Source organism: Hyla sarda, chromosome 5 (genome assembly GCF_029499605.1).
Source record: "Hyla sarda isolate aHylSar1 chromosome 5, aHylSar1.hap1, whole genome shotgun sequence".
Classification (NCBI taxonomy): domain Eukaryota; kingdom Metazoa; phylum Chordata; class Amphibia; order Anura; family Hylidae; genus Hyla; species Hyla sarda.
Window position 1 is genome coordinate 39118586 of NC_079193.1, and position 25708 is coordinate 39144293.

General features: G+C 44.0%; 1 protein-coding gene across 2 annotated transcripts in view; it reads left to right on the plus strand.

Moving 5' to 3' along the window:
* The window catches only part of KIAA1217 (KIAA1217 ortholog), a 692495-nt gene that overhangs the window by 115825 nt on the left and 550962 nt on the right, over positions 1–25708 (plus strand). The window contains exon 1 of one of the 2 annotated variants that reach the window (XM_056519300.1): positions 3372–3388. The exons of the other annotated variant lie outside the window; for it this stretch is intronic. The gene's annotated coding sequence lies outside the window, so the exon portion shown is untranslated. Of the gene's footprint in view, positions 1–3371; positions 3389–25708 lie in introns of those variants that run through there. 2 annotated transcript variants of the gene reach the window in all.

Below are 25708 nucleotides of genomic sequence, written 5' to 3' on the forward strand. Positions count from 1 at the left end.
AACAGGTCAGAACTACAAAGCCATGGCAACATCAAGCTAAGTCAGAACTGAAGCAGGCAAGCCTAACATCAAGCAAAGCTAAAAAATTAAGCAAATCAAGAGGAAAGCCAGAAGGCTAAAGAAGAATCTAAATACCCAGCCTCAGCTGCTGATTGGCCCAGGCCTGTAACTTCCAACTGTCCAGAGTACAGCATACAAAGCCTGAGCAGGTGTCATCATTACATGTTTGCAGTTTTTCGAAAGGCTATTCTTGCCATTGGTTGGTATTCTAGAGGTGTTTCCGTCCTGTTTTCTTTTATGGATTTAATTAAAATAAAAAGTAAATAAGAAGTTTATTTTTTACTCCCTTATTCAGATGCTGTTACCTTTTGAGTCAGGGAATGACATTTTCTTGTAACCCACATTGCAGGAATGACTTGGTGATGGGTGAACTTATGAAACCAGTTAAACCCTCATGTTGATGTTTCCTTACCATAAGTTGGTATCTAACAGAATAAATTCTTCATGAATATTCATTGCAACTTATCAGGGTTCAGTGTACTCAATCCTGCTTTCCCGCCATATAATTTGGTTATTGTCTTTTGTCTTTTACACACCTGGGAAACGTTGGCATCATATGGAGGCCCGGGCTGTTCGGCTATGTTATTATAAGCTCCCCATAAGGTTATTAATATGGAGAAACACACTCATTGTAACAGCTTAGGATCTAAGGGAGGAGATTACTGGGAGAAGAATCGGCAGTGGAGTGGTGCTTTAAGTCTTGGCATCTCCTCCCTTCAATCATGCTTATAGCCAAGTTAATTAAACTTCCAGTCACTTAAAGTTTCGAGCACTTTCTCAGTTTGTGATGTTGCTAAAAATCAGTGTTTATGCTGAAGATGAGAATTTCCATGGCCATCTGCTCAGGGGAAAGTGAATTAATTGAGTTCATACTGCGAGACAAATAAATCAGTGGGTGCAAAATGCGGGATATTACTGGGAAAGTAATTGGAAGAAATAATCCGGGATTTCTGAACAGAATAGATTCTTATCACAAATGTGCTTCGGAGCATGTCCCCACTGTATCCCAATAGGAGTTCCGTGGATGTATGTACAGAGCCTTTGGACAATATGTCGTCTTTATTTCAGGACATTCCCAATGCACCAGTTTATATGAAATGTAATCACAAACATGCAAAAAGTAGATAAAGGATGTATAAAAAAAAAGGTAAAAAATGGACAAAAGTTTTGGATGAATAAATTGATAAATTAATTAAAAAAATACTCAGAAAATAAACGAGGGATGTCTAGCACAGAAGAAGTGCAGTAAAATGTCCAGATTTATTAAAAGTCATTAACACAATTATTGTGAACATAAACACGTTTTAGTCATGCTGAAAATGATTTTATTTGAAATAACAAATAGTTATTTTAATGAAACCCACATACCATGGAATCACTCAGGTATTTGGTATTCCTCTGTATGTAACAAGCTATAACTAAAATACATGCACGTTATTTTAGTCTGCTATGAAGAGGGTAAAAAAAAAAACATGGAAAAATTGTATTTTATTATTTTTTTGCTTGTACGCCCAAAATAATATCTTTACATTTCCCAAACTGGTATAGTCTGCAAAAACAACAAAGCCTCAGTTAAGCATGTTGATCTCAGAATACCCCATAAAAAGGTCAGGTATGCCAAGATTAAAAGATTTTTTGGGCTATTTCCATCTTCAACATTTATGAAATACCCACAGGATACCACCTCTAGGACCTACACCGATAGTGAGATCAGCGTCCCCAGCCACCCTTGTGTCCAGCTACCAGAGGTGATTGGAAAGTTGTAAACAGCAGAAACAACTGTTTTATACTGCTTGCATAACTTTTATTGAGATTATTGGGAGCTACATTAACAGTCTAGTACCTTAAAATACGTAACTCCCAAGTTACTGTAACACCATAGCTTGTGGTGCTAAACTGTTTACCAACTTCCATTAAAGGGGTACACTGCTGCTCAGCGTTTACATTGAAGGGGAGGGGCATGACATCATGAGGGGGTGGGGCTATGACGTCACGAGTTCCCTGTGCCAGCTCCAGCGTTTGGAACAGTTTGTTCCAAACGCTGAGTAGCGGAGTACTCCTTTAAAGGGGTAGTCCAGTGCTGAAAAATGCAGGGGGTCTGACCGCTGGGGCCCCCCACAATCTCCTGTATGGGGCTCCGGCTCGCTGGCCAGATAGCGGGTGTTGACCACCGCACGAAGCTCATACATTGCTATGGCAGAGCCGGAGATTGCCATAGAGTTGTATTGAAGGGGCGTGTCAGCTGCCACTTCCTGCGGTGGTCAACACGCCCCCTTCCCGCAGTCTGCCAGGGCCCCATACAGGTGATCACGGAGGTCCCCAGCGGTCGGACCCCCAGCCATCTGAAACTTTTTCAGCTCTGAATATGTCCTTTAACATAAATGAGAACTTACATAAAGTGTGTACAACTGCAGGCTCGGCTGTTTTCAGCTTTCTGACTACCTTTGGTTGTGGCAACCCTGCAGGAGGGGGTTAGGGGGCCCTTAATCTAAAGATGGGACCTGCGTTTATACCATATTTATGGCATATCCTGAGCTGGATCAGGCATTTAGTTAGTTAGCAAAAAGTAGGGTGAGATTGAGGAAACTTTAACTCCACGATCAGACTACATAGGATCTGTTTGTAGTCTGTCACCATGGAGAGGCATAGAATTGTATGGAAATTGTACAAAAAAACTATAAAAAGAAGAAAAATAGAATTATTGATCATATGCTAATAAACTGGATATTCATGATTCAGAGTTTCAGATTTTTCTCCTAATTTAATTGAACCCTCCAGTGGTGAAAAATCAGAGTTAAAAAAGATATGCAAGTTAGGCTTTGGAGCCCACTGGGTGTTTCCCTCGGCCTCTAGATTACAGTGTAGAGGTTTGGATTACAGTACAGACTAGGGGCTGCCAATTATAGGGGTAGAGGAGGTGACAGCGCATAGGGGGGGGGAGCAACTAACTAGGGAAGGGGCCGGACTGTGCTGGACTCTAGCAGCTTAGGGGAACACCCAGTGGGCTTCAAAAGCCTAATTTGCATATCTATTTAAAATCCGATATCTCTTGACACTGGAAGGGTTAAATAACTAATGAGAGGTATGTACGGATTCAGGGTCCAAAGCCCTTTATATCCTTATTTAATACTCTAAAAACCTGCTGATCTAAATATGTGACTGAGCTGTATTTTTTTCCACAATTGCGGAAAATTAATAAATAAAAAGTTCCTGAAAACCTTTAGTAAAGTTTCTTAATTTCTCATTTTAGAAAACATTTGTTGGCGAAGGTGGACATCGCTTTTAAGTAGAGAGTCTGTTTCAAAATACGAATGTCCAGAGGAAGATGGTAACTAAAGAGTAATAACTTCTATTGTATAAGATGAGCTTATAATTAAGATTCCAGCTCAAGCCGCGTGCGTTGTGTTAAGTTATACATTTGTTCCTGTGCTGACAATGGAGAGAAATTAGGATGGTAAATCTCAGCGTATGCGCGGGGTATAAAATATGGCTCATTATGAACAGTGGTGCCGGTGCTGTATATCAGGCGAGTCATTTTTTATAAAATGTTGGAAATTAAAACACATTATGGAATAGAACGGAAGAATTTAGGGATGGGAATAAATTTCTGGTTCAGATCAAAAAGGTAATTCCAAAGGAAAACACTGAAGATATGTGGAATGTATGAGCGTCATTTTTTATGACCCTAATAGTATCTTAAAGAAGTATATTTTATTGCAGCAGGTAAGATAGGATTCCTTTGGAAGATTTCATAAGGTGGAAAATGAATTCTCTTAGTCTACTAATTGCTATTCAGAATTTGGCTCACTCTGCAATACTATGAACTTAAAGGGGTATTATGGGATTTTTTTATTTGACTGTGCTACGGGGGCTGTAAAGTTAGTGTAGTTGATAATATAGTGTCTGTACCTGTGTTTGATGGCTGGTCTCCCAATTCTTATGTGATCTTTTCCCCGATGTTCATTTTTATCAGCATACAAAATAAGTGTTGTCTCAGATTTTTCCAGGTTGCAGAGTGGCCCGAGACATTACATCACTAGTCAGGTGTTGAAAGGGAGCCTGTCTGCGCTTTAATAGGTGGAGCGACTGCTGGGTGGGAGGGAGACCATTTTCTGCAGGGCTGCAGGGAATTGTAGTTTACAGCACAGCATGAAAGGCAGCTCAGGTGTGCTTTAATGGGTGGATAACTGATGTGTGTGAAGGAGAAAAGTGACCTCACATTTACAAAGAAGGGATCCTGGGATTTGTAGTTGGAGGAATGGCACTCCAACAGGAAATAGCCATTTCACAAAAAGAAGGCAAAGTCTAAATGTTCCTGTCTCCAGGACAGATGCTTTGTAAAAAAAAGGTTTTGGTCATCATGCAGTTGCTACTGTACTATCCAATCTAATAGCTGTGTCTCTTGATCAGTGATGACATCCTGGTCTACACTGTAGAAGCCCAAAGGTTCTACTGCAGTGCTGCTATGCAGGGGAGGCTTAAGGTTGTTATGGCTGACTAACCACCCAGTCCGCCAATTTGGGTTCCTGCCCTCAGAGTTAAAGGGAATTTTTTTTTCACATCAACTGCCTTCAGAAAGTTAAACAGATTTGTAAATTACTTCTATTGAAAAATCTTAATCCTTCCAGTACTTATCAGCTGGTGTATACTGCAGAGGGAGTTGAGTTGTTCTTTTCTGTTTGACCACAGTGCTCTCTGCTGACACCACTGTCCATTTTAGGAACTGTCTGGAGTAAGAGAAAATCCCCATAGCAAACCTATCCTGCTCTGGACAGTTCCTGACATGGACAGAGGTGTCAGCAGAGAGCACTGTGGTCAAACAGAAAAGAAATTCAAAAAGAAAAGAACTCTGTAGTATACAGCAGCTGATAAGTACTGGAAGGATTAAGATTTTTTAATGAAAGTAATTTACAAATCTGTTTAACTTTCTGGCACTAGTTGATATGAAAAATATTGTTTTCCACTGGAGTACCCTTTTAAACTTTTGGAAGGAAACAAGAAGACCAACAATAGGTGATATGTTTTTTAGAGTTTCCAAGCTTTCCTTAGGTATCCAAATGAACAGTTCAACCAAGATGAAACAAAAAATACCAACAAAAACTTAACACTTCGTAGATTATATGAAATGTGTTTGAAACGTATCATTTGATATCATTATTAAACTGTAAGTTGTATCATATCTGTTATCTGCGTGCAATGTGTTTTCATACCCTCGGTGGTCTTGTTCTGAGTTACTTCCCTAAATCTTCTTACATAATTTATCTAGATTATAAATCACCGGGGTGTATGCAGCCGGCCAGATCTCCTAATTGACTGAATGCCTCTGCGCTGCTACTTCTAATAGAATCATTCAGTTCATTGGGGTGTCAGCTAGCGCTCTCCATTGTGCCTTGATCGAGGCAATTGTTTTAATATTGGATTTGCGTTGCGATAACATAATGTCACTCTTGCATAAGAACGTATTTTATGTCTATTATTAGCATTGTTTGCTGCCGTTCCATCGGTAATAATAATATATTCTCATATGGCTAAGCTATTAGACCTGTGCTTGCAAAGGGCACACTGTGGACTATCACTAAAAATATATTAGAGCAGGTAGTTCCAGCACAGTGGTTTCTCAAGAACATACTGTAACCTTCAGCATGTGGAGGTGTTAGGAGGAAATTACAGCCACATTACAAAGGTCTTAGCCATAGGAGATTATTATTTTGACATTCAATTGTCGATAATTTAGCAGACAATTATGAGCAGAGGAATGAGCAAAAAAAAAATAAATAAAAATAAATATATATATATAATCCCTTTTCTATATGTAAAACCCCCTGTAGGGCCAGGAGCAGGATCATCGCATGCGGTGACCAGTGGCCGCAATGATGTTGATGCAATATTGATAACATGGTCCAACCACAGGTCAACATATGTGGGCCTGGTTTTGCCTGCATGTGCTTCAAAGGGGTACTCCGGTGAAAACCTTTTTTCTTTTAAATCAACTGGTGGCAGAAAGTTAAACATATTTGTAAATTACTTCTATTAAATAATCTTAATCCTTCATGTACTTATTAGCTGCTGAATACTTCAAAGGAAATTCTTTTCTTTTTGGAATGCTCTTTGATGACATCACAAGCACAGTTCTCTCTGCTGACGTTATTATAATAATAATAATAACACTTTATTGATTGTTGTCCTTAGTGGGCTTTGAACCCAAGTCCCCAGCACTGCAAGGCAACAGTGCTAACCACTGAGCAACCATGCTGCCCTTAGCTTAGATCTACTATGCATGGTTGCTAAAATGGACAGAGATGTCAGCAGAGAGCACTGTGCTCGTGATGTCATCAGTGTTCCAAAAAGAAAGAAATTTCCTCTGTAGCATTCAGCAGCTAATAAGTACTGGAAGGATTAAGATTTTTTAATAGAAGTAATTTACAAATATGTTTAACTTTCTGCCACCAGTTGATTTAAAAGAAAAAAGGTTTTCACCGGAGTACCCATTTAAAGGAGTAGTGCAGTGAAAAATGTCTTATCCCCTATCCAAATGATAGGGGATGTTATAGATTGTGGGGGGAACGACCGCTGAAGCCCCCATGATCTCCTGAACGGGGCCCCGGCAGTCTGCTGGAAGCCGCCATTTTAGACCCCCGCAGGGAGCAGCGGCCGACAAGCCCGGGCATGTATCTCTGTGCAGGGGTCGACACGCCCCCTTTCAGCAGACTGCTGGGGGCCCCGTTCAGGAGATCCCAGGGGTCCCTGCGATCAGACTCTCCCGATCCATAACTTATCCCCAGGGCCGGATCATCATTGGAGCTCATGGAGCGCCTGCTCTGGGCCCCGGGCCCGCAGGGGGCCCCCGTTCCGGGCCCGCAGGGGGCCCCCGTCACATTCGGGACATCCCTGTGTCCCAAAAAATATTTTCAGTACACAAGGGTGTCCCGGCGGTTACCTCTTTGCGGCGGCCCCCACGTTAACTTTAAAAATGCAGGGGCCGCCGGGAAGTAGCACACTCAGGGACGTCACTGAAATCCCTGCATGCGCCCATACGAGAAAAGCAGAGTGTAGAGTGGGGAGCTATACTGCACCTACTGTGAGGGACTATACTGCACCTATTGTGGGGGAATTATACTGCACCTAATGTGGAGGAACTATACTGCACTTAATACTGGGAACTATACTGCACCTAATGTGGAGAGCTATACTGCACCTAATGTGGGGCAACTATACTGCACCTAATGTGGGGCAACTATACTGCACCTAATGTGGGGAGAACTATACTGCACGTAATGTGGGGCAACTATACTGCACCTAATGTGGGATGTGGGGGAACTATACTGCACCTAATGTGGGGGAACTGTACTGCACCTAATGTGGGGGAACTGTACTGCATCTAATGTGGGGGAACTGTACTGCACCTAATGTGGGGGAACTATACTGCACCTAATGTGGGGGAACTATACTGCACCTAATGTGGGGGAACTATACTGCACCTAATGTGGGGGAACTATACTGCACCTAATGTAGGGGGAACTATACTGCACCTAATGTGGGGGAATTCTACTGAACCTAATGTGGGGGAACTATACTGCACACCTAATGTGGGGGAATTGTACTGCACCTAATGTGGGGGAACTATACTGCACCTAATGTGGGGGGAACTATACTGTACCTAATGTGGGGGGAACTATACTGCACCTAATGTGGGGGAACTGTACTGCACCTAATGTGGAGGAACTGTACTGAACCTAATGTGGAGAACTGTACTGCACCTAATATGGAGAACTGTGCTGCACCTAATGTGGTGGGAACTATACTGCACCTAATGTGGGATGTGGGGGAACTATACTGCACCTAATGTGGGGAACTGTACTGCACCTAATGTGGGGGAACTGTACTGCATCTAATGTGGGGGAACTGTACTGCACCTAATGTGGGGGAACTATACTGCACCTAATGTGGGGGAACTATACTGCACCTAATTTGGGGGAACTATACTGCACCTAATGTGGGGGAACTATACTGCACCTAATGTAGGGGGAACTATACTGCACCTAATGTGGGGGGATTCTACTGAACCTAATGTGGGGGAACTATACTGCACACCTAATGTGGGGGAATTGTACTGCACCTAATGTGGGGGAACTATACTGCACCTAATGTGGGGGAACTGTACTGCACCTAATGTGGAGGAACTGTACTGAACCTAATGTGGAGAACTGTACTGCACCTAATGTGGAGAACTGTGCTGCACCTAATGTGGTGGGAACTATACTGCACCTAATGTGGGGGAACTATACTGCACCTAATGTGGGGGAGCTATACTGCACCTAATGTGGGGAGCTATACTGCACCTAATGTGGGGGAACTATACTGCACCTAATGTGGGATGTGGGGGAACTATAGTGCACCTAATGTGGGGGAACTGTACTGCACCTAATGTGGGGAACTGTACTGCATCTAATGTGGGGGAACTGTACTGCACCTAATGTGGGGGAACTATACTGCACCTAATGTGGGGGAACTATACTGCACCTAATGTGGGGGAACTATACTGCACCTAATGTGGGGGGACAATACTGCACCTAATGTGGGGGAACTACACTGCACCTAATGTGTGGGAACTATACTGCACCTAATGTAGGGGGAACTATACTGCACCTAATGTGGGGGAATTATACTTAACCTAATGTGGGGGAACTATACTGCACACCTAATGTGGGGGAACTGTACTGCACCTAATGTGGGGGAACTATACTGCACCTAATGTGGGGGGGAACTATACTGTACCTAATGTGGGGGGAACTATACTGCACCTAATGTGGGGGAACTGTACTGCACCTAATGTGGAGGAACTGTACTGAACCTAATGTGGAGAACTGTACTGCACCTAATGTGGAGAACTGTACTGCACCTAATGTGGTGGGAACTGTACTGCACCTAATGTGGGGGAACTATACTGCACCTAATGTGGGGAGCTATACTGCACCTACTGTGAGGGAACTATACTGCACCTAATGTGGGGGAATTATACTGCACCAAATGTGGAGGAATTATACTGCACTTAATGTGGGGAACTATACTGCACCTAATGTGGGGAGCTATACTGCACCTAATGTGGGGCAACTATACTGCACCTACTGTGGGAAGCTATACTGCACCTAATGTGGGGCAACTATACTGCACCTAATGTGGGATGTAGGGGAACTATACTGCACCTAATGTGGGGAACTGTACTGCACCTAATGTGGGGGAACTGTACTGCATCTAATGTGGGGGAACTATACTGCACCTAATGTGGGGGAACTATACTGCACCTAATGTGGGGGAACTATACTGCACCTAATGTGGGGGAACTATACTGCACCTAATGTGGGGGAACTATACTGCACCTAATGTGGGGGAACTATACTGCACCTAATGTGGGGGAACTATACTGCACCTAATGTAGGGGGAACTATACTGCACCTAATGTGGGGGAATTATACTGAACCTAATGTGGGGATCTATACTGCACACCTAATGTGGGGGAACTGTACTGCACCTAATGTGGGGGAACTATACTGCACCTAATGTGGGGGGAACTATACTGTACCTAATGTGGGGGGAACTATACTGCACCTAATGTGGGGGAACTGTACTGCTCCTAATGTGGAGGAACTGTACTGCACCTAATGTGGTGGGAACTATACTGCACCTAATGTGGGGGAACTATACTGCACCTAATGTGGAGGAACCACACTGCAACTAATGTGGGGGAACTATACTGCACCTAATGTGGGGGAACTGTACTGCCAATCTAATGTGGGGGAACTGTACTGCCAACCTAATGTGCAGGGACTTATACTGCCAATCTAATGTGCGGGGACTTATACTGCCAACCTAATGTGGGGGAACTGCAACCTAATGCGGGGGAACTATACAGCCAACCTTATGTGGGGGAACTATACTGCACCTAGTGTGCAGTCTGTCGGGGGGGGGGGGCATCATAATGAAGTGCTCCGTCTTCCAGGCAGCCTTAATCTGGCCCTGCTTATCCCCTAGGGGATAAGTTATCTTTCACTACACTACTCCTTTAAATGATTGCGCTCCCCCCCCCCCCCATATATATCAGAAGGTATTTTCCTGCTCCTGGATAACCCCTCTAAGCTGCCGGACAACAGCTACTTCTCTAGACCCCCCGCTTTACATACATGCATGCTCAGCCAAGTCTAAATGGGGAGAGGGAAGTAAGCTGCTGCCAGAAACCTCTATCAGTGTCTTATCTTCCCACAGAACAAAAGGACTGAACATGTTGAAACACAACAACCAACATCTATTGGGGGAATAGAGGGTTAGACAGTCCCATCAATGTATATGTAAATACATGACGCGTTTCGGGTTTAACCCTTCCTCAGATTAGCAATTGCCAATCTGAGGAAGGGTTAAACCCGAAACGCGTCATTGGTCAATAAAGAACATTTCTTCTAGACAATCCTGTCTATGTGACTGGATTGGGAAAATCAGCGCCTAATTTTTTTCCTGCATCTGTAAACAGATAGAGTTAGGTCTATTTGAATATCCCTACGGCCTCGCAGCAATCCCAGGAATCCTTTGTACCCAATGCACTTGGGCGATGCGTGCATATCCGTTGCGCTCAAGGTGAGCATATTACCAGCCTTCTAACCTACTGGTTTATTGGGGTAGCGCACCAGGCGCCCTGTGTGGTTTTCTTTTTCTCGTCCTGTCATGGCCATCCTCAATTATAATTTCAGAGCTGAGTAATACCTATCCTTTCCAAATATCATATCCAAAGGAACGCTCTATAGCAGTGGTCTGAAACTGTGGCCCTCCAGATATTGCAAAACTTCAACTCCCAGCATGCTGGGAATTGAAGTTTTGCATCATCTGGAGGGCAACAATTTCAAACCACTGCTCTATAGTCATTTCACATGGTATGACTTGGATATTTCTTCTTAAAGGGGTACTCCGGTGGAAAATATTTTCTCGTCAAATCAACTGGTGCCAGAAAGTTAAACAACGTTGTAAATTACTTCTATTAAAAAAAATCTTAATCTTTCCAGTACATCAGCTGCAGTATGCCCCAGAGGAAGTTGTGTAGTTCTTTCTAGTCTGACCACAGTGCTCTCCACTGACACCTCTGTCCGTCCCAGGAACTGTCCAGAGCAGGATAGGTTTGCTATGGAAATTTGCTCCTACTCTGGACAGTTCTTGACACGAACAGAGGTGTCAGCAGAGACTGGAAAGAACTACACAACTTCCTCTGGAGCATACAGCAGCTGATAAGTACTGGAAGGATAAAAAAACATTTAATAGAAGTAATTTACAAATCTGTTTAACTTTCTGGAGCCAGTTGATTTAAAAAAAAATGTTTTCCATGGGAGTACCCCTTTAAGGTAGAGAGATTCATGTCCAATGACATCCATCGGAAGCACATGCACCACCCACGTCTCCTTAGATGTTGGGACCAAAATAAAAAAAAATAAAAAAAATTGTTATTTCAAAAACAAACTTTATCTATAAAAACCTTTAAGACACAGAGAACAGTTCTCAGTTAGATCCATCTTTTTGATTTAGTTTATTACTATCACGGTACATATGGTGCTTCACTGTGTAAATGGATAAAATGTGATAAAAAAAAATGGAGAAAAAAATTAAAGTTCATCTCTTTAAATCTTCACAGAGTGTTTTTTATGTATTTTTCTGCGAAATGTGTCCAACAATAAAAGAGGAATTTTTTGATAGAATGGTAGAGTTCTAACCAGCCATGCATGCGGGAACTCAGAGCTTGGCGAATAAAAGCTTCCTTGATATCGCAGTTAAGAAAACAGCACTTTAGTCTCCCCGGTTATTATTGTTGCATTGTAAACAGAGATGATCCCTGCGCCGTGGTGAGGAGCGGTGCTCACCGGGATATTAAGCGTCTAACAAAGAAAACTCTGAACTTTCCACGTGCACGAATGCTCCGCTATTAGTCCTGACATACATTGTGTATTTAAAGGGGTTCTCCACTGCCCTGCCTTCCGGAGCTCCGCTCGCAGCGTCCGGAAGTTTATTACTCCGAACGCTGTGCGCAGGCTTCCGTGTTCGAGGCCGCCCCCTCGTGACGTCACGCCCACCCCCTCGTGATGTCACGCCCACCCCCTCAACGAAAGTCTATGGGAAGGGGGCGGCCTCGAACACGGAAGCACAGCGTTCGGAGTAATAAACTTCCGGACGCTGCGAGCAGAGCTCCGGAAGGCAGGGCAGTGGAGAACCCCTTTAAAGGGGTATTCCGCCCCTAGAAATCTTATCCCCTATCCAAAGGATAGGGGATAAGATGTCAGATCGCCGCGGTCCCGCTGCTGGGGACCCCCGGGATCCCCGCTGCGGCACCCCGCTCTCATTACAGCACAGAGCGAGTTGGCTCTGTGCGTAATGACGGGCGATACGGGGGACGGAGCAGCGTGACGTCATGGCGCCGCCCCTCGTGACATCACGGCCCGTCCCCTTAATGCAAGTCTACGGGAGGGGGAGTGAAGACCGCCACGCCCCCTCCCATAGAGTTGTATTGAAAGGGGCGGGCCATGACATCACGAGGGGCGGAGCCGTGATGTAACGATGCTCCGGCCCCTGTACCGCCCATCATTACGTGCATAGCGAGCTCGCTCTGTGAAGTAATGATAGCGGGGTGCCGCAGCGGGGATCCCGGGGGTCCCCAGCAGCGGCACCGCGGCGATCTGACATCTTATCCCCTATCCTTTGGATAGGGGATAAGATGTCTAGGGGCGGAATACCCCTTTAAATAAGAGCTCTTTATGGCACTATATAATGCAATATATTATTGATCTCCCTATCCGGCCCTTAGTAGTTTATCTATCCAGTGTTTTTGTATGTCTGATAATTCGAGGTGTAGTGTAATGACAGAATACAATGTATAAAGTCCTGTACACAAAGTGGGACAAAAAAGTATTTAGTCAGCCACCAATTGTGCATGTTCTCCCACTTAAAAAGATGAGAGAGGCTGTAATTTTCATCATAGGTATACCTCAACTATGAGAGACATAATGAGAAAAAAAATCCATAAAATCATATTGTCTGATTTTTAAAGAATTTATTTGCAAATTATGGTGGAAAATAAGTATTTGGTCAATAACAAAAGTTCATCTCAATACTTTGTTATATACCCTTTGTTGGCAATAACAGAGGTCAAATGTTTTCTGTAAGTCTTCACAAGGTTTTCACACACTGTGGCTGGTATTTTGGCCCATTCCTCTATGCAGATCTCCTCTAGAGCAGTGATGTTTTGGGGCTGTCGCTGGGCAACTTTGATGCACTTTCAACTACCTCCAAAGGTTTTTTATAGGGTTGAGAGGTGGAGACTGGCTAGGCCACTCCAGGACCTTGAAATGCTTCTTATGAAGCCACTCCTTCAATGCCCAGGCTGTGTGTTTGGGATCATTGTCATGCTGAAAGACCCAGAAATTGACATCAGAAATGTTGGGGCCCCTTACACAACTCAAGGCCTCTTGAGTTTCTATTTTTTGGCCCATTCTCTGTAAACCTTATAGATGGTTGTGCGTGAAAATCCCAGCCGTTTTTGAAATACTCAAACCAGCTCGCCTGGCACCAACAACCTTCAAAGTCACTTAAATCCCTTTTGTTCCCCATTGTGTTGCTCGGTTTGAACTTTGGCAAGTTGTCTTGAATGTCTACATGTCTAAATGCCTTGAGTTGGTGCCATGTGATTGACTGATTAGCTATTTGTGTTAAAGCAATTGAACAGATGTATCTAATAATTTGGCCAGTAAGTGTAAATGGTCTGTTGAATCCTATGGCTATGCCAGTGGCATGCAGTGGTCTACACCAGAGTACCTTTTTGATGTTATCATGATGTATAACAGCAGAGTGTAGCCGAAACTCCATGTAAAGCACCAATTTTGCCTTAAAGGGGTACTCCGGTGGAAATTATTATTATTTTTAAATCAACTGGTACCAGAAAGTTAAACAGATTTGTAAATTACTTCTATTTAAAAATCTTAATCCTTCCTATACTTATCAGCTGCTTTATGCTCCAGAAGGAGTTCTTTTCTTTGTGAATTTTTTTCTGTCTGACCACAGTGCTCTCTGCTGACACCTCTGTCCATGTCAGGAACTGTCCAGAGCAGGAGAGATTTGCTATGGGGATTTGCTCCTACTCCGGACAGTTCCTGACGTGGAGCACTGTGGTCAGACAGAAAGGAAATTCAAAAAGAAAAGAACTTCCTCTGGAGCATACAACAGCTGATAAGTACTGGAAGGACTAAGATTTTTTAATAGAAGAAATGTACAAATCTGTATAACTTTCTGGCACCTGTTGATTTAAAAAATAATAATAATAATAATGCTTTCCACAGGAGTACCCCTTTAAGGATCCTGTCTGCCATTGCAACTAATACCAGACAAAGCCTTAAGACAAGAAAGCAGCCATGTTTTTCTAGTCTTATACAAGCACTTTGGTATTCGAATAATGTATCCCTACATTTGCGGTTTCTCGTTTGTTAATAAAAAAATTATAAAAAAAAAAAATCATATAGGGGTTTAGTTGACATCTAAGAGCTGAGTGGTGAAATTCCTATCATATCTGAATATAACATAATGATATTATTCTTCTACGAATGTCTCCATGGACTAACTAGTTGAGTGTTTCCTTTCAGCACTACATTGCCTGAAGCCTTTAATCATCAGCGAATCACACAAGACTACATAATGATCCGTCAATTTAGTGCATACCTTTTATCCTACAATTTCCTCTAGTATGTTTATACTGTTGATGATGTTATCATAATTACATTTCACTCAGGCTTTGGCAGTACCACTCTTTAAAAGCCGCTCTTTGATTGCTAGGTGACAAGTGGGGGTACTTAAGAGTGCAGAGATTTTTTTTTTTTTTTTTTGTTATTCTGTATTTTTCTATGAAATATGAAGCAGTAATCAAAATATTTCCCCCCGGCATATTCAATCTTTATTTCATGTTAACTCAAGAAGAAAATTGACATTTGTTTGGTTTGCTGTAAATAAGTAGCAGCATAGTTTTACCATGGAGAGATGTGGCATGTATGATTAAACCTTTGTGCAAAGGGCCAGTAACATTCATAGCCAAGAGAGGTTCTCCCGTAGCAAAGATCAAACTGGCCCTTCATTTTACAGGGTTAAAAGGGTTTTCCACCCCTAGACATCTTATCCCCTATCCAAAGGATAGGGGATAAGATGTCTGATCGCGGGGTCCCCGGTGATCTCCCTGCTGCACCCGGCCTTAGTTTAGAGCGTTGGGTGTAGCGCCGGAGGCTCGTGACGTTACGGCTGCGCCCCGCCCGTGACATCACGGCCAAGCCCTCTCAATGCAAGTCACGCCCCCTCCCGTAGACTTGCATTGAGGGGGCATGGCCGTGACATTGTGAGCGGGGCATGACCATGACGTCAAGAGCCTCCACCTCGCATATCACCAGCCAAAGTTTGCTCTGTGCACCGGATGTCTGGGGTGCCACAGCCGAGATCATGGGGTCCCCAGTGGCATAGGGGATAAGATGTTTAGGGGCGGAGTACCTATTCCCCATCCTCTGTTTCCTTTGAAAATTTAAAGAGCCAAGAAGCGTGTGACACTAAGAGTGCACAAGGATGCGGTCTATTGCAAGACTTTCTCTAAAAGGAGAGAGGCCCCCACCAACCTTTCCTTACCCTTTGGGACAAAAGGCACCTGCAAGGGTCCAGGATCTAAGTTCCAACTCTTGGTTACCACCTGGACACCAACCCAAGTTTAGCTGAAGAGCCGACATTGTGGCATCCCATCCAAAACAAGGACCCGGGGTTGCAGGGTGGAAAGGAACCAGATGGCCACACATACCTCCCCTATACAGACAGGAGGGACATCCAGAAGGGCACATGTCAAGTGAACACACAGTGACAAAAAGTACTAAAGTAGATGCGTGCTATGAAATAGTGCCCAGATATCTGGCCGAACGTATAAAAATCTTTCATAGGGACCAGCAGGCAGGGAGGTTAGAGGTATAAGCTCAGAATGTGCGTGATGCTGCTGACAGATTCCCTTTAAATTGCATTTTACAATGCCCACTAGAGGTATGTGTTTGGGTAATTCCATTTCCCAAATCAAGAATATAATGTATGGAATAGCACCGGAGCCTGCAGGATTAAGAGCTACAAGTGTAAAGCCTATCAGGCTGTATTTGTGGGAGGATCAGGATCAATTAGTATGGACGCTGACACGTTTTCAGGTCCTTTCACTTACGCAAGCATGTTTGCAGTACATGACCCATAGACAGTGATGGTACCGTTGTCCTGACACGCTTTCAGGGGACATCCCTGTATGGTGGGTGTTAAACGACACGTTTTCAGAGCATCCTCTCACTGACTGGTATACTTGCATTGCAGGTATGTCAGTAACACTGTTATCTGCTAACACTTGGGCAGTTCAACAGTTGCATCACACATAGGTGGTGATTTACCGTGAATCCTGACACACTCCTCAGGGGGAATCACTACATTATTGATGTTATTGACACATCTTCAGGGCATCAATTTCGACATACAGGCTTTGGTCACTGTTATCTTGAAACGTTTTCAGGGGTGACCTTTGCTGTTAGCTGTTGCTGACACGTCTTCAGAGCAACTATTTTTTTATGTCAATTTACATACTGTGATTCCAGCATCACGACCTACCATACTTCTCCTTCGGGCTGTTCACGGTCACGTCTCGGTTGTCCTAGTTGAGTTCTTTCTCAGGCTTATATCACGGCTGCATGTTACTTTCATTCCGTTTCACTCCAGTAATTATGCTTTCACATTATTGCACCAAGTACCTGTACCTGTCACGGGTCAGGGTCGCTTCTCCAGTCTCTGACTTGGTATCAGTCTTTAGTTCACATTAAGATTCATGTTGTTTTCACAACCCAGTAGATGTCATGGTCACTTTGCTGGGATTTACTGGTAGTTGTTGGTAGAAAGGGGTCACTTTATTTGGTATTAATACCATATCTTCTTGTTAGCTTCCTGAGGCTTCGCAAGTTTTCCTTGTTATTATTATTGGGTCTACAGGTTAGTAGTTGTCTTGAGGGGTAGGATTTTGTGGTGTTTGCTTCTGTTGTTTCATGATTTATCACTCTTCCCCTGGCACCCTTTCTGGACCGGACAGGTTAGATTTTCAGTTAAGTATGTCTCACGGATCAGACATCAAGAATCCTCTGGCGATTCCCCTAGGAGCTCCCTCATCGGCTTACCGAGCATAGACCATCCCCAAGCTCATGGAAGAGTTACGCAGGGGGGAAACCCCTTTCCTGCCTCAGCTTGTAAAGCGGAGTTGTTTAAATTGTTGATGGCGGAGCCAGCGGCAGGGGGTAGTCAGGATGAGGCACTCGGGCAGGCTTCCATTGCACATTCCACGATGATGGAGTCATTGTCTGGTGTCCAGTCCAGTCTGGAAGCTCTTCAAAGGAGAGAGGTCCGCAAGACAGTTGCTCTAGCCAAGGCGGCAGCAGCATTCAGCCAATATGCTTATGTCACAGACTGGAGTGTGGTGGACACGGAGTTGTTTTGTAACCACTTTGCGGGGTTAAAATCCCCAGCCTACATGTTATGCCGATATCGATATCGCATATGGCAGCCTGGTGTTCAGGAATCAACCAGCAGGCCAAACCTGGTACTAGCAGGAGCTAGGTGGTCCCGTAAGGTACCTAGGGAGGAGCCAGATTTGTAATAATTATAATCTGTTGTCCTTCAACTATAGTAATTGCAGATTCCTGCACATGTGTTTCCTGTGTTATAGGGCACAGCCGAGCTCGATGTGCACTCAGAAGGGTCAGATGTGACTAGACGGGGTGCAGGTCACGGCTTTGGCTAGAATACTCGCTGGGCACTCAGACACCATTTGGGTACAGTGGCTTCTGGACGGTTTCGTGTATGGCTTCCACACAGGGCTGGTGGCTTTGCCACAAAGCACTTACAAGTGTAAGAATCTGCAGTCAATGATCCTCAAGTGGTATCGGATCTTATCCAGACAGAATTAGACAAGGGGTAAATAATCAGTCCGTTCCCGGTTCTCCCTTTTGATTTGTGGAGGGTTATCCCTGTGGGGGTAGTCTGTGGGAAATTCAACAATAAAAAACGTATGATTTATGATTTGCCAGTCCCATACTCTTCTGTCATACCTTGTATCAATGCACTAATTCCATTGGAAGAGTTTACGATGCATTATGTGTCTATTGACAAAGCAATTCAGATTATCATTCAGTTAGGACCTGGCACCTGGTTAGCTAAAGCGGATGTCGCAGATGCATTTAAACTTTTGCCTATTCAGCAAGATCTGTGGAAATGGTATAAAGTGGGAAAATCTTTATTACTTTGCAACTAAGTTAACATTTGGGTCAAAGAGTAGTCCATGGCTCTTTGACCAGTTAGCACAGGCTCTGCATTGGGAACTTGTCAACGTTGCCAGCTGTACCCATGTCATCATGATTTTTTTCTACTCGAACCACCTGATGCAGAGCCTGGTAACTTGGCAGCAATATTAAACCTGTTTGCTGAGGTAGATGTACCTGTGTCCCCCAAGAAGACGGAAGGTCCTCCAAAGCAATTGACCTTCTTGGGGGTGGTTCTAGATACAGTCACCATGCAGGCCAGCCTACCATTGTAGAAATTGACTAGGATTAAGGATATAATCCGCAGGTTCACGGTTACCCAGGTCACTTCAAAAGTAGAATTGCAGAGTCTGCTTGGCATGCTAGCTTTTGCAATGAGAACAATCCCACAGGGGAGGTCCTATGTGTCATGTCTACTAGCTCTGTTGCATTCAGTCCCTTATCAGAATAGTCAAATTAAGTTAAACACAGACGCCGCGGCGGATCTTATCATGTGGGACAGGTATATTGGGAAATGGAATGGTAGGTCAATGTTTGTCTCAGCAGTCACGGGAACACCTCCGCTCTTTTTAAAAATGTTCCCATCGTGGCAGCGGCCTCAGCCTGGGGACGTGATTGGTCTATTCAGACAGTACTGTTTGTTTGCGACAACGAGGCTACAGTGCAGATTGTGAATAAAGGGCAGTCTAAAAATGTACAGGTTATGAGTTTTGTCAGAAAGCTGGTTTGGATATCATTACAGTGTAAATTTAATTTAGTGTGCTCCCATATACCGGGAGCTCTGAATGTAGCTGCCGACGCGCTCTCCAGCGCTAGTTATTGTCTTTTCACACAGGTGATGCCTTATGCAGACCCAGTTCCTACTCCAGCCCCTCCTCTTCACCAGTTAATGATGGACTGAATTATTATACTCAAGTTGCCAATGGTCTCATCAGGGATTCACTAGCACCAAATACTAAGAGGGCAAACAACAATGTTGTATGCCCTCTTAGTGTGTTACAATGTTTTTGGCTTTCTACGGTTTTCTGTGGCCGAGGGAATTTGCATGTGTTCATTCTAAAGCTACACCTCTGACAAAGTCACAACTAAGATGGAAGGGTGACTGTTTTGAACTTAGCCTTAGAGCTACTAAGACTTGTAGGGTGGGGGGCGGTAATTAGATACTTTCCGTCCAACAACCCTTGGTGCCTGGTGGCGGTTCTGTCACAATTATTACGGGCTTTAAAGGACAAGACTGATGATTAACCCATGTGACCTTTTGAGTCAGGAGCTCTGACCATGGCACAGTTTGTTTCCCATATACGCACATTGGTCAGCAACTTGGGGGGTGATCCAAGGCAGTTCTCTGGTCACCCCTTTCGTATTGGGGCTGCATCTGCCGCCTCGCATCACAAGGTGCCTCCTCATGTTATCAGAAAATTAGGTAGGTGGAAGTCAGGCTGCTATCCAGTGTATATACCTAATCCATCTCAAGAAATGGCTGATGTTTCCACTTATCTGGTATTTTGATTCAAATACATTTTCTATTTCTCACCTGCACAGCTTTAATGTTTTTTGCCCTCTAAAGGCGGACCCTCGGTCGCAGTTTTGGGCACAGTTCAGTCGCTATTGTAATATATGTCTGTTCATTTCTTATTAAGGTTTGTTGACAGGTTTTATTTCTAGGGGGTCTCTGGCGATGTCGGCGTAAGGTGTATGGGTCAAGTAAATTCAGATGGTCACGTAGTAGTCCTAATGACAAGTGTAAAGCTCCTCAGGGCGTACGGTGCATTTGGCAAGCCAACCCTCCCTTCCCCCTTTTTCTTTTCGCTTATGATAGGGGATGCCCCCTAAAGGCGCACCCTCGGTTGCGGCTTTGGGCACAGTTCAACCGCTATTGTAATATATGTCTGTTAATTTCTTATTAAGGTTTGTTGGTTTTATTTCTAGGGGTCTCTGCCAATGTCGGCCTTAGGTGTATGGGTCAGGTAAGTTCAGAGAGAGTAGCCCTGACCACAAATTAACCTAAACCCTGATGTGAACCACACGAACAAAGTCCACAGTGACAGTCTTTGGCTTCTATCGGGTCATGGTCTGTGAATACATTTATTGATGCCAATGGCATGTGAAAAAAATGATGCAAGAAGAATATAGATCAGCGGCACCTACCACTCGTGAAAATCTTCTTTATTTCGTAGATACACTACCCGTACAAGCAGGGACAGCTGGACAGACCCCCGGCGATAGCCCCCGGTCTGTCCAGTCATCCCTGCTTGTACATGTAGTGTATCTACGAAATAAAGAAGCTATTCACGAGTGGTAGGTGTCGCTGATCTAATTTCTTCCTGCATTGTTATTTGGGACTTGTTGGTCTTTAGAAGCTGTGCACCACTAGCGTGATTCCTTGTGGTTCCATCCACACATCTGCTGTCCTATATGAGTTGGATGCTATTGTGAAGTGTCGGTCTGCCTTTCCTCATTGAGCATGTGAAAAAAAGCCTAAACAGAAATAGGAATTCTCTTCAATAGGTTTTATGATCTATGAGCCATTACCATAACTCCCATTGATTTCAGTGGGGAAAGACGACAAGTGTCAGCTACTTGAAATGGAGATGTAAGCTTTGAAGCTTGCAGAATTGTGAATGCAGCTCAGGAGAACAATACATGCCATAACTCAGGATCAGTACAAGATGTGTAATGGAATCAGTTTTTAAAATACAATTTTTTTTAAGTGGATCCACTGTTTGTATATGCAGCAATATAGGAGGAGATTTATCAAAACCGGTGTAGAGGAGGAGAGGTGCAGTTCCCATAGCAACCAATCAAATCGCTTCTTTCAGATTCCAGAGACCTTTTTTAAAATGAAAAAGCAATCTGATTGGTTGCAACGTGCAACTGGTCAAATTTTTTCTCTATACAGGTTTTGATAAATCTCCCCCAGAGTGTTTAAATAGGAACTGCAGGGTATGTTCACACAAGGAGGATACACAGCAGATAGGAGGAGATTTATCAAAACCTGTGCAGAGGAAAAGTTGCTGAGTTGCCCATAGCAACCAATCAGATTACTTCTTTCATTTTGCAGAGGCCTTGTTAAAAATGAAAGAAGTGATCTGATTGGTTGCTATGGGCAACTCAGCAACTTTTCCTCTGGACAGGTTTTGATAAATCTCCTCCATAGTCTCCAGCAGGGACGTGCACACATAGGAGTGAAAGGGGGCTGGAGCCCCTGCCCTTTTGCTCACCTGCCCCTCTAGTGCCCTCACAAAAGGAGCTTCAGACTCAGGGGGACAGGTTCAGTAAAAAGGATCCATTGCTGGGGAGATTTGTATGTGGTTTAATGGAGGGTGCTGTGCCCGCCCTGCAGCAAGGGGGCGCCACTTACCCTGTCATTATCTGCCATTTCTCTGCTTCTCTCCACATGGAGGAGACAGGAGCAGAGGAGGCAGAGAGAAGCCCCGTCCACAGCATGTCCGGCCACAAATTTCAGTCTATGCAGCCGTCACTGTAAGTAACTGTAAATATATGTGAGTGATTGTATGTCACTGTATGTGTATGTATAGAAATGTGTGTGTGTGTGCGTGCATGTGTTTGTGTATCTCTATGTATGTGCCTGTGCAGAGAGGGATGGCTGGGGCATTAGTGTAAGTGACTGTGTATATATTGAGTGACTGTATGTCAGTGTGAGGTGTATATATGTGTGTTTGTGTGTGTCTATATCTATGTATGTGCCTATATATGTGAGCAAGTGAATCTATGTATGTGTGTGTGTGTGTATGTATGTATGTATGTGTGTGTATATATATCCAATTGGTATAGGTCACAGCAAAAAGTATGCAGACTCCCAATTTCAAAAAGGCTGTGGTCTTTATTTAGGTCATCAGCAATGCAGCGTTTCGGCTATAGTGTAGCCTTTGTCAAGCATCTCATGCTTGACAAAGGCTACACTATAGCCGAAACGTTGCATTGCTGATGACCTAAATAAAGACCACAGCCTTTTTGAAATTGGGAGTCTGCATACTTTTTGCTGTGACCTATACCAATTGGATGTTCTGTATCTGGACTGGTTATCCGGATGGTCACGGGCATAAGAGCAGGGACTAGTGCTGTCTTCCTCCTTGGACGTGTGTGTATATATATATATATATATATATATATATATATATATATATATGTGAGCAAGTGAATCTATGTATATGTGTATACATCTAACCATCTGGAGTCACAAACAGGATCCATACACCCTGTACCCCAGTGGAGAGAAACCTTTCTGGTGGGCTGGGCCGTATGAACAGACAAAAGGGAAAGTGACTGACTCTGATCAGAGAAGACATCACTGGATGTAACTGCACTGGAATCACTATATCGACTATATACTCTGTAGTGATAACAAATAACAGGTATTATATGCTTGGTAATGGTAAATTGATGATAGCTTTCTGTGTATAGCACTATCTGAAGGGTTTAGGGGGTACTTTACATATTGTACTGTAAGTTGTGTACAAGTTATATTACCTTTTTAGATCTACAGACTGGAAAATAAAGTCCTTCACAATGCTAATTTCATGTGATACATTATATTGATACAATGTGTTTACATAATGACTAAGTTCACTGCAGGGAGCTTCACAAGACTTTAATTCCCCATCATTTCTACTTATCTAGGATAATGAGCCATAATGACAAATATTACCAGGGGCCAAGAAAGAATACGGAAATAACTCACTAAGTGGTGAAACGGGATCTCTACGGACAGCTAACAGCTGGATGTCTTATTGTCATTTGTATTTTAAGACTTCTGCAGTAGTTTCATAGAAAATTAATTGTCGTAGAATAGTTACAGGGTCATGCTAAGGCTACCTGGCCTTAAATTGCACCACCTGTTGGTGTGGCAATGTTATCACAGCAGCCGCCTCTAGAAGGAGCTCCATACAAATTTATGTAGTTCTATATAAATCCATCTGCAGTTAGCTCCCCCTAGGGGTCATGGCTTGCAGTTAGAATTATTACATTTTTATAATTTACCGTATTTTTCGTTCTATAGGACGCACCGGCGTATAAGACGCACCCAATTTATAGGTGCAAAATCTAAAAAAATAAAGATTTTGAACCCAATAGTGGTCTTCAACCTGCGGACCTCCAGATGTTGCAAAACTACAACTCCCAGCATGCCCGGACAGCCGTTGGCAGATTGAAGATCACTGCATAGGAGGTAATACTCACGTGTCCCCGCCGCTCCAGACCCGTCACCGCTGCCCTGGATGTCGCTCCATCTCTGTCGCCGTGTCCCCGTCGCTCCAGAACGTCTCTGCTGCCGGACGGGTATCCTTGCTCTCCGTCGCCGCCATCGCGTCGTTATGCACGCTGACGCACGTACGCGACGACGTGATGACGAGGAAGGAGAGCGCCGGCCATACAGGGGATCCCTGAACGGAGAAGACACCGAGGAGGCAGGTAAGGTCCCTCCCGGTGTCCTGTAAGCACTAACCCGGCTATTGAGTCGGGCTGTTCGGGACCGCCGCGGTGAAATCGCGGCAGTCCCGAACAGCCTGACTGAACAGCCGGGTTAGTGTCACTTTCCCTTCAGACACGGCGGTCAGCTTTGATCACCGCGTCTGAAGGGTTAATACAGGGCATCACCGCGATTGGTGATGTCCTGTATTAGCCGCGGGTCCCGGCCGTTGATGGCCGCAGGGACCGCCGCGATAGGGGTGTATTCGCCGTATAAGACGCACCGACTTTTTCTCCCCAATACGGTAGATAACCAGATATGCTCTTTAAAAAAAATTGTGACCTTAAACAGCATTGGGTTTTTTTCTTCCTGCGTTATACGGTAGTAGAATGGCCGACATTAACTTTAATAATAGAGTAGTAAAAATTTGCCGAACTCTATATAGCTATAGAGTTTTTCAAATTTCAAGTCCTTGGAGGAAATTTGAATCCACTCCAGTGCCATTCACATGCCAGCCTGGTATTAAAATTAAACTTTCCCAGGCATTCGCGGGGCATATGGCCGGGGTTGCAACCATACACGATCTTTAGGCTATGCTCACACTTTATAGTTTTTCACACTTTTTTTGCTGTAAAACGGATTGTTTAAAGCTAGAAAAAAAACTTGAGTTCAATAAAACTTAACAGTAAAACGATTGTTAAGTGTTATATCCACAAGATTATGCTGTGGCTCAGTGGTTACCAACAACCCCCCCGCCCCCCCTCCACCAATCCAGGTAGGGACTGAAGGGAGAGGATTATACAATAGAAAACTTCAGAAAAGTGCATAGGAGTTACAGAAATGTCACAATACCACTGGAAAGATAAAAGTGGCACTATTGTGATGTAAAACCTAGCCATATATTAAGGGATACAGGATTCTCAGATATGTTACTGTGGGAAGTCAAGGTCCTGTGTCTGCTAGTCCAGATGTGCTGGGAAGAAAACTCAAAGTCATAATCAAATCCACTGTACAAAGAAAAACAGTAACCCGCACTCACCGCTAAGCTGCTGTAGGTCGACTCGAATGTCTCGGCTCTCACTGACTCTCCGGGACCAGATCCGCTGCCGGGCGCTCTGAGCGCCCTGCAGCAGATCTGGTACCAGAGAATCCGTGAGAGCCGAGACAGTCGAGTCAACCTAAAGCAGCTTAGCGGTGAGTGCGGGTTACTGTTTTTCTTTGTACAGCGAGTTACGGAAATGTGGTGACTAAAGGTACCGTGTAAGATGTGCTAGGGCTTACTGCCGGGATGGATTTGTATTGACCGGAGTTGCTTGAGGCTTTCTCTGTCGTATCCTCTTCTTTTGCTTATGGGGCCTGTCAGCTCACTTGGCTCTTCTCCCCACTGTGAACTTGGGTCTAAACTTGAATGGACAGACTTTATGGTTGACCTGGTTGGCGGGATCCTGTGAAGGTTACTGTTGCTCAGGAACAGCTTGATGAAGAAACTGGGTAGCTTAGGCCTGTTCTCATGTGGTGAGGTACAGGTCCACAGCAGAGGTCGGAAGTTGACCTCCACTATCCTCACTCTCTTGACTCAACTCCTCACTACTGACTAGCTCCTCCTTGTCAAGCTAGACTTGTTGGAGCAGGAGCCCTGACTGGATGAAGCAATCCACAATAAATTGCATTTGACAATAAATATTACAATACAATAAATTATACAAAATTACACGTATAAACCTGAGTAAGGGTCCACGGCAGACATGTTAAGTGACATCCACCTGACAGGTCAGGGAGACAGGTGTGTTCTGTATGGGACACCACAGAAACAGCATGGCACAGCGAGTACAAATCATACAATTCT